At 43.8% G+C, this 9,633-nt stretch overlaps 1 long non-coding RNA gene across 2 annotated transcripts; it reads left to right on the top strand.

Moving 5' to 3' along the window:
• Positions 1 to 576: 576 nt before the first annotated feature.
• Positions 577 to 8,934, top strand: LOC144673537 (uncharacterized). 2 transcript variants are annotated; one of them, XR_013574372.1, is made up of 4 exons: positions 577 to 684; positions 1,699 to 1,887; positions 7,753 to 7,872; positions 8,159 to 8,934. It is a non-coding gene; the product is annotated as an uncharacterized LOC144673537 (long non-coding RNA). The 2 variants fall into 2 exon arrangements; XR_013574367.1 differs by lacking the exon at positions 7,753 to 7,872.
• Positions 8,935 to 9,633: the final 699 nt, after the last annotated feature.

Raw genomic sequence — 9,633 nt, 5'->3', positions numbered from 1 at the left:
TGCTCTTACTTGGAGGAGAAGTCAGCCAGGTGAGTTCGAACTGTAATAGTTGTAATACTCCTTGCTGACACTGGCAGAGATGGCCCATCATGGGCTTTCCATAGGAAAACTTAGTCATTACTGCTGCCTTGCACATTGTAATGAAGGAGCACACTCAAGTAAAGGCTGGAAAAGCTTCACAAGATCCTGCCATGGGGGTGGAAGCATGTTGGCACCATCAGCTGCCCACGGTATTCTGTATTGACTCAGATTAGTATCATGGTTCAGGGGATGACTGATCGATGCCTGTGTTTGAAATGGTTGCATTTCTGTGGTATTTGCTGAAACCTTTTGAGCTCTCCTAAAGGGTACCTGACCTCTCCAAAGATCTTCCGCTAGTTTTACACATTTTGCCCAAAGTCGCAGGTCCCACGGTCATGTTCTAGAAATCTCTGAAATGAAAATCGCTTCTAATTGAAGGCAGCTGCGCTTTTAAATGTGCCCCTGACTCTGTGAACTGCGCATGTTCGAAATCCATCCGGCCCCTGTAACCCTGCCCTCTCCCCCTCCCCCTGCCCCAGCGAAAATAGTGGGTGCCGGATATGGGGGTGGGCCTTCTGGATTCGGGGCTGCGATGATATTTTGGATGAGGTACGGAGTCATTCCAATGCCATGAAAACCCGGGCCAGTGTCAATCCATTAGCTGTGAGTAACCAAATTTTAAGTTACTGAAAATGACTTTGAAACTATACAGAACCATTTCCCAGTTATATCGAGGTAGTGTAGTCAGTTTCTTAGTATTTAAAAAGTTACAGTCAGAGACTTTTCTTAGTATTATTGTGCGCGGAAGTACCAGCCTAATTTTCAGAAGCTCCTTAAAGGCCTCCAAATGAGAGCAATTAGCGAAAACATACAATTATTAGTCAATCCTAGGAAGCATGGTCATTTTGTGGACGAGGCCAAGCACAAGCACAATGATTTTTAAATTAATGAAAAAGATTGTGAAAACACAAGTTGCCCTGCACATAAACGTTGGCCAAATTATGCAGAAAAAAAAGTGAGCAACTGCGCAGAAATTCCAAGCACCGATGTTTCTACAATGATAATTGTTCACTAGGATTTCACATTGGGAAGAAGTAAAACTCCAGCTCATTAAAGTATATGCTACCTTTTATATAATGAATGTTTTTAATAGCAATAGCTGATTTAAAAAATGTAAATAGTAGTAGACCAGACAGTGGCCACTACTCAATCCTGTATTTTTGAACCCGCTCTACCATTCAACTCCAGACCTACAGCAATGTGGCTGAATCTTAAATACCCTCTGAACAAGGGCAGTTAGGGATAGGCAATAAATGCTGACCTAGCCAGCAATGCCCCCATCTCATGAACAAATAAATTATTAAAAACCTGTTAACTTGATGACAACTGACTTAACCTGTCTACATCTCTTTGCAGCCCACCTAGCTTTGTATCATCAGCAAACTTCTAAGCCATTAATATAGATTGTAAATAGCTGAGGCCCCAGCACTGGTCCTTGCGGCACTCCACTAGTCACAGCCTACCAATTTGAAAATGCCCCATTTATCCCCACTCTCTGTTTCCTGTCCGTTAACCAATCCTCTATTCACACTAATATATCACCCCCAACGAGCATGCCCTATGAACCCTTCTCTTGCATATTAACCATTATATGGTACTTTTTCAAATCCTTTTCAGAAATCTAAGGATTGGATTTTTCGGATTACCCCGAGCTGAAAAGTCCGTCAGCACCACAGTGACCAGAAACCTGGCCAATCTGATTGGTCGACAACTCTGTTGTCCCAGCAGCACCAGGATTGAGTAGTGGCCAATGCTGGAACTGCAAGCAGTCTCTGGAGATGAAGTGTCGTGAATGCTGGACTTCAGGTAAGTCCACGGATTTTGGACTTGGCCCAGCAGTTTTGGGGCCATGTTTTAGATGGGGGGATGGTGGGGTGGGAGGCTTAAAGGGGGAATTCGATCATGGTAGGGGGAGGTGCCTCCAATGGGCAAAGGGTCCCCCCAAAGGAGGTATCCCATCTTCCTGCTGGGCTGCCTGCCTTGCTTCTCCTTTCTCCTGCCGTGCGTATTATGATGGCTGAGACAGAATGAGGCCAGGCCCTTAAGTGGCCATTAATTGGTCACTTAAGGGCCTCAATAGGCCCAAGGGTGCCTAGGCTGCCTGATGCCTTACCTGTCCACCATAATATGGGAGACAGTTTGGGGGTGGACGGGAAGGCAGCGGACAGGCCACCCATTTTATTTACAAGCACCCCACCTTTAAATAGGGAGGGGGGCATAAAATTCACCCTCAAGTACACTACATCAATCGGTTCCCTTTATCTACCCTATGAGTTACATCCTCAAAAAACAATAAAAATCATACTATGATTTTCTAAGTGCACTGTCCTGATGAGCTGCCTTGTAGCTCCCTGTTTTCTCTCTCCCTCCTTTTTTGAATAGCAGTCTTACACTTGCTAACTTCAATCTGCTGGGACCATTCCAGAACTCAGGGAAGTTTGAAAATCATAGCCAGACATCCAATATCTCTGCAGCTATCTCTTTTAGAATGCTAGAATATAGACCATCAGTTCCTGGGGATTTGTCAGATTTTAGTCCCTTTGTTTCTCAGTACTTTTTCTGTGCTGATATTAATTACCTTAATTTCCTCACTCTTTTTAGTCCCTAGGTTGCCTTCTATTTCTGGCATATAACTTGTGTCTTCTACTGTGAATTCATTTGCATTGTTATGCAATGTTCCTAGCATGTTGAATTCTAAATGTGCAATTTAGAGACCACAAATAAAGGGTGGCATCCAGCTTTAAAGCCTTACTGACTGCCCTCTAGTTGATAACATCAATGTTTGAGGTAATAGGAGATGCTTTTGATGGGAAATGCGAATGCAGTATCTGTTGAACTGATCTTGAGTTGTCTAGCTATTCATAGAAACATAGAAACACAGAAAATAGGAGCAGGAGTAGGCCATTAGGCCCTTCGAGCCTGCTCCACCATTCATTATGATCATGGCTGATCATCCAACTCAATAGCCTGCTCCCACTTTCTCCCCATACCCTTTGATCCCTTTCGCCCCAAGAGCTATATCTAACTCCTTCTTGAAAGCATACAATGTTTTGGCCTCAACCACTTTCTGTGGGAATGAATTCCACACGCTCACCACTCTCTGAGTGAAGAAATTTCTCCTCAACTCAGTCCTAAATGGTCTACCCCATATCCTCAGACTGTGACACCTGGTTCTGGACTCCCCCACCATCGGGAACATCCTTCCTGCATCTATCCTGTCTAGTCCTGTTAGAATTTTATAGGTTTCGATGAGATCCCCCCTCATTCTTCTGAACCCCAGCGAATATAATCCTAATCGACTCAATCTCTCCTCATATGTCAGTCCCGCCATCCCAGAAATCAGTCAGGTAAACCTTCGCTGCACTCCCTCTATAGCAAATACATCCTTCCTCAGATAAGGAGACCAAAACTGCACACAATATTCCAGGTGTGGTCTCACCAAGGCCCTGTACAATTGCAGCAAGACATCCCTGTTCCTGTACTCGAATCCTCTGGCTATGAAGGTCAACATACCATTTGCCTTCTTTACCGCCTACTGCACCTGCATTCTTACCTTCAGCGAGTGGTGTACAAGGACACCCAGGTCTCGTTGCACATTCCCCTCTCTCAATTTATAGCCATTCAGATAATAATCTGCCTTCCTGTTTTTGCTACCAAAATGGATAACCTCATATTTATCCACATTATACTGCATCTGCCATGCATTTGCCCACTCACTCAGTTTGTCCAAATCACACTGAAGCATCTCTGCATCCTCCTCACAGCTCACCCTCCCACCCAGCTTTGTGTCATCTGCAAATCTGGAGATATTACATTTAATTCCCTCATCTAAATCATTAATATATATTGTGAATAACTGGGGTCTCAGCACCGATCCCTGCGGTACCCTACTAGTCACTGCCTGCCATTCGGAAAAAGACCCGTTTATTCCTACTCTTTGTTTCCTGTCTGCCAACCAGTTTTCTATCCATCTCAGTACACTACCCCCAATCCCATGCGCTTTAATTTTACACGCCAATCTTTTATGTGGGACTTTGTCGAAAACCTTCTGAACGTCCAAATAAACCACATCCACCAGCTCCCCCTCATCAACTCTACTAGTTACATCCTCGAAAAATTCCAGTAGATTTGTCAAGATGATTTCCCTTTCATAAATCCATGTTGACTCTGTCTGATTCTGCCACTGTTTTCCACATGCTCAGCTATTAAATCTTTTATAATGGACTCTAGAATTTTCCCCACTACCGACGTCAGGCTGACTGGTCTATAATTCCCTGTTTTCTTTCTGCCTCCCTTTTTAAATAGGGGGTTACATTAGCTACCCTCCAATCTGTAGGAACTGTTCCAGAGTCGATAGAATCTTGGAAGATGACCACCAATGCATCCACTATTTCTAGGGCCACTTCCTTAATTACTCTGGGATGTAGATTATCAGGCCCTGGGGATTTATCGGCCTTCAATCCCATCTATTTCCCCAACACCATTTCCCTACTAATACTGACTTCTTTCAGTTCCTCCCTCTCACTAAAGTGTGTTCCCCAACATTTCTGGTATGTTATTAGTGTCCTCCTTTGTGCAGACAGAACCAAAGTATGTATTTAGTTGGTCAGCCATTTCTTTGTTCCCCATTATAAATTCCCCTGTTTCTGACTGTAAGGGACCTACATTTGTCTTCACCAATTTTTTTCTCTTCACATACCTATAGAAACTTTTAAAGTCAGTTTTTATGTTCCTTGCAAGCTTACTGTCGTATCCTATTTTCCCCTTCTTAATCAGTCCCTTGGTCCTCCTTTGCTGAATTCTAAACTGCTCCCAATCCTCAGGTCTGTTGTTTTTTCTGGCCAATTTATATGCCTCTTCCTTGCATCTAATACTATCTCTAATTTCCCTTGTAAGCCATGGTTTGGCCACCTTTCCTGTTTTACTTTTGCGCCGGACAGGAATAAACAATTGTTGCAGTTCACCCACACGCTCTTTGAATGTTTGCCATTGCCTATCCACCGTCATCCCTTTAAGTAACGTTTCCCAATCCATCATAGCCAACTCACGCTTCATACCATCGTAGTTTCCTTTATTAAGATTTAGGACCCAAATCTCAGAATCAACTTTGTCACTTTCCATATTGATGAAGAACTCTATCATATTATGGTCGTTCATCCCCAAGGGGCCTTGCACAACTAGATTGCCAATTATTCCTTTCTCATTAAACAATACCCAGTCGAGGATGGCCTGTTCTCTCGTTGGTTCCTCAATGTATTGGTCCAGAAAAACATCCCGTATACACTCCAGGAATTCCTCCTCTACGGTATTGTTACTAATTTGATTTGCCCAATCTATATGCATATTAAAGTCACCCATAATTACAGATGTTCCTTTATTAAATGCGTTTCTAATTTCCTGTTTAATGCCATTCCCAACATCACCACTACAGTTTGGGGTCTATATACAACTCCCACTAATGTTTATTGCCCCTTAATGTTTCTCAGCTCTACTCATACAGATTCCACATCGTCGGAGCTAATATCTTTCCTCACTATTGCGTTAATTTCCGCTTTAACCAGAAATGCAACTCCACTGCCTTTTCCTTTTTGTCTGTCCTTCCTAAATACTGAATACCCCTGGATGTTCAGTTCCAATCCCTGGTCACCCTGCAGCCATGTCTCCATAATCCCGACTATATCATACCTGTTTACATCTATTTGTGCGGTTAATTCATCCACTTTATTGCGAATGCTCCTCGCGTTAAGGCACAAAGCCTTAAGGCTTGTCTTTTTAACATTACTTGTCTCGTTCCCACTATTTTTCACTGAGGCCCTGTTTGATTCTTGCCCTTGATCTCTCTGACTATCACTTTTCTTATTCCGCTTTCTGTCTTTTGTTCTTGTCTTTGATTCCCTTTCCTCTGACACCTTGCATAGGTTCCCATCCCCCTGCCATTTTAGTTTAAACCCTCCCCAACCACTCTAGCAAATATTCCCCCTAGGACATCAGTCCCGGTCCTGCCCAGGTTTAACCCGTCCAGTTTGTACTGGTCCCACCTCCCCCAAAACCGGTCCCAATGCCCCAGGAATCTGAAACCCTCCCCTTCACACCATCTCTTCAGCCACGTATTCATCCGATATATCCTGCTATTTCTACTCTGACTGGCATGTGGCACTGGTCGTAATCCTGAGATCACTACCTTTGAGGTCCTACTTTTCAACTTACTTCCTAACTCCCTATATTCTGCTTTTAGGACCTCATCCCTTTTTTTACCTGTGTCGTTTGTACCAATGTGTACCACGACCACTGGCTGTTCACCCTCCCCCTTCAGAATGTCCTGTAGCCGCTTTGAGACATCCTTGACCCTAGCACCAGGGAGACAACATACCATCCTGGAGTCTTGTTTGCGGCCACAGAAACGCCTATCTATTCCCGTTACAATTGAATCCCCTATAACTATTGCATTCCCACACTTTTTACTCCTCCCCTGTGCAGCAGAGCCAACCGCGGTGCAACGAATTTGGCTGTTGCTGCTTTCTCCTGAGAGGCCATTCCCCCCAACAGTAACCAAAGCGGTATATCTGTTTTGCAGGGGAATAGCCACAGGAGATGCCTGCACTGCCTGCCTAGTCCTCTTGCTTTGCCTGGTGGTCACCCATTCCCTTCCTACCTGTGGACTCTTAGCCTGCGGTGTGACCACCTCTCTATACATGCTATCCACAGGACTCTCCGCCTCGCGGATGCTCCACAGTGTCCCCAGCTGCCGCTCCAGCTCCAAAACCCGGGCTTCCAGGAGCTGCAGCTGGAGACACTTCCCACACACGTGCTGGTCCCGGGCACTGGAAATGTGCCCAGTTCCCACATAGAGCAGGAGGAGCACACCACGGCTTTGAGCTCTTCTGCCATGACTTACCCCTTTAAATTAAATTAAATATTTTGGAAGATACTTAGTATCAATTACTTTTGGGCCCTTCTTCCCTGCTCCTCATTGTTACAGAATATAGCCCCTACAAACGATGAACCACAAAATGAGACCTTAAAAACTATAAGCAATAAAAGTAGTAAATGCTTACCCGGCCGTACTCAGCATAACAAGGTTTGGGGGAGATGGGAGGAAAAGAGGTAACACCCTCAATTACATGGAAGTTGTTGCAGTGTTTCCCCACATGGACCAAAACCACTGCCCCCACACCCCGACCCTAAGATCCACTGCAACCAGTTAGGTAGCACAGTCACCAGTAAGATAGAATAAGGTAAATTTCTGCTCACTATCATGGTGGTGTCAGAATAGAATGGATTCTGGGAAGAGGTCAGGAGTCAGATGGAGCTCAATCTCCACCCATGCTGCATTGTGTCTGAACTTTTGGGCAGGTCAAAAAGCTATCACAGAGAACTGACGAAAGCTTTACTTAATATTATGATATTTCGAAACAGGATTCTTATGACCACACACAATTTCCTGACAATGATATTTGGCTGTATTGTGCCTTGAATTTGCTTGTGTAGAACAAACCTTGGGCACAGACACGGTTTGGCTTGATAGGAAGTCGGTATTGAAAGGGGGGAGGTGCTGCTTTGAAAAAAAATAGCTGCAAGTGCAGCTTACCTTTAAATTCGGATTGGAGCTATTTTGTGTCTGATTATTTCTGCGAGTTTCCTGATGGGGTTTCATCTTTGCTTTATTTGCAGTGTAAAAAGGAAGAAAAGAGGAATGCAAAAACAGATCATATTGCATTAAATCTGGGCTGCCCTTATCTACCATTGTCAACAAAGATAGATCTATAGGCATAGGAACACACACCTTGGAAGGTCAGAAGAAAATTGCCTTTGCATCCCTGATTCTCTTTGGCGCAGCACTGATGACATTATTTCAGCTATCTCAGCCTTAAGTTCTTGAATTCTTTCCCTAAACCTCCTTGCCTCTCTTCCTCTCCCCTATCAAAACCTACCTCTTTTTGACTCCTGTCCTAATATCCTTTTATAGGGCATATTCGCAAGTCTTGTCTGACAATATTCCTGTCAAGTACCTTCGGATGTTTTACTGTGTTAAAGGTGTTATATAAGTTCAGGTTGTTGTTGTTGTGGTTGTTTGCAGGCTCTGGTTCACTAGGTAAGCAGGAACAGAATAGTACCGGCCCCTGGAATCTGACTTCCAGCCAATTTCCACTGAGGAACGACACTGTCGGTGGAAGCCAACAGTAGCGGAGTCCTAAATTTTTATACATTCATCTCATTCCAAGTTGCTACTAGGGACGTCAGCAATGTAAGTTAATCTGCAATTCATAAATGTATTAAGCAAACAATTATTGATCAGGAAAAAAAATTCATAATTTTTCCCAGGGGCAGTCTTCACTGTCCTTCACTGTCGCTGGGTCAAAATCCTGGAACTCCCTCTCTAACAGCACCGTGGGTGTACCTACGCTACATGGACTGCAGCGGTTCAAAAAGGCAGCTCAACAACATCTTCTCAAGGGCAATTAGGGATGGGCAATACATGCTGGCCTAGTCAGCGATGCCCACATCCCGTTAAAGAATTTTTAAAAATATCTGCAGCAGGATGAAAGGGTTCAACAACCTGTTTTTGCATGTTAGGTTCCTCTGAAATGCAGGACATCATTCTTTGTCCACATATCCTTGACTGACAAGGGAGTCAGAGGGTATGGAGGATAGACAGGAAAGTAGAGGTCCCAATCAGATCAGTCATGATCTTATCAAAGAATGAGCAGGCTTGAGGGGCTAAATGGCCTACTCCTGCTCCGAATTTGTATGTTTGTACATATAGTCATATGTTTGTATGTTCATTGCTGTTGCCCTATGGACTGCTGCACACAATCTGATGGCTTTTGTGAATCACAAGAGCTTACAATCACTAAACATTGTCCAGGTTGACAAGGAAAACCAGTCACAACCAAGAACAGAGGTAAGATGAAGACGCGGAGCCAGAAGGTATTTCAGCTGAACTACCTTTGCAGGAAAACTGTCCAGGTATATATTATTGAGGGGGAAATAAATTGATAAATCTAACAATTACTGCTCCAAATCAACAGTAAAGTGACAAAAGAAGTTATCAATAGTGTCATTAAATGGCACATATTAAATAATAATATGCTTCTCAGTGCTCAGTTCAGGTTGCAACAAAACTGCTCCGCTTCTGACTTCATTGTAGCCTGGATCCAGCCTGGATACTAGAGCTATGTGGCAGAGAAGAAGTGTAAGTTCTCACGGCAGCATTTGGAAAGTATGGCTGCAAAGATCCCAGCAAATTAAGTCAATGGTGGTCAAGGGGACAATCTTTCAGTGATTGGAATCTTAGCTGACAGATAGCAAGATAGTTAAATGCCAACTATCATAGTCTCAGGCCATTGCTGCAGGAGTCCCTTAAGACTGCTCATTATTGACCAAGATTGACACAGGGCAAATTGGCCAACATACTACTTCTGCGGATTCTAAAAGACATGGAAGGCCATGGCGGAACGAATTACTGTGAAACTTTCAGCGTACAACAATTTATTTATTGCATGTGCAAGATCCTGGGGTGCATGTAAAATCAATACCGTGGGTGTCACAGAT

This window comes from Cetorhinus maximus, chromosome 3 (assembly GCF_964194155.1).
Source record: "Cetorhinus maximus chromosome 3, sCetMax3.hap1.1, whole genome shotgun sequence".
In the NCBI taxonomy this organism is placed as follows: domain Eukaryota; kingdom Metazoa; phylum Chordata; class Chondrichthyes; order Lamniformes; family Cetorhinidae; genus Cetorhinus; species Cetorhinus maximus.
This window is presented reverse-complemented; position numbering and strand designations above follow the sequence as displayed.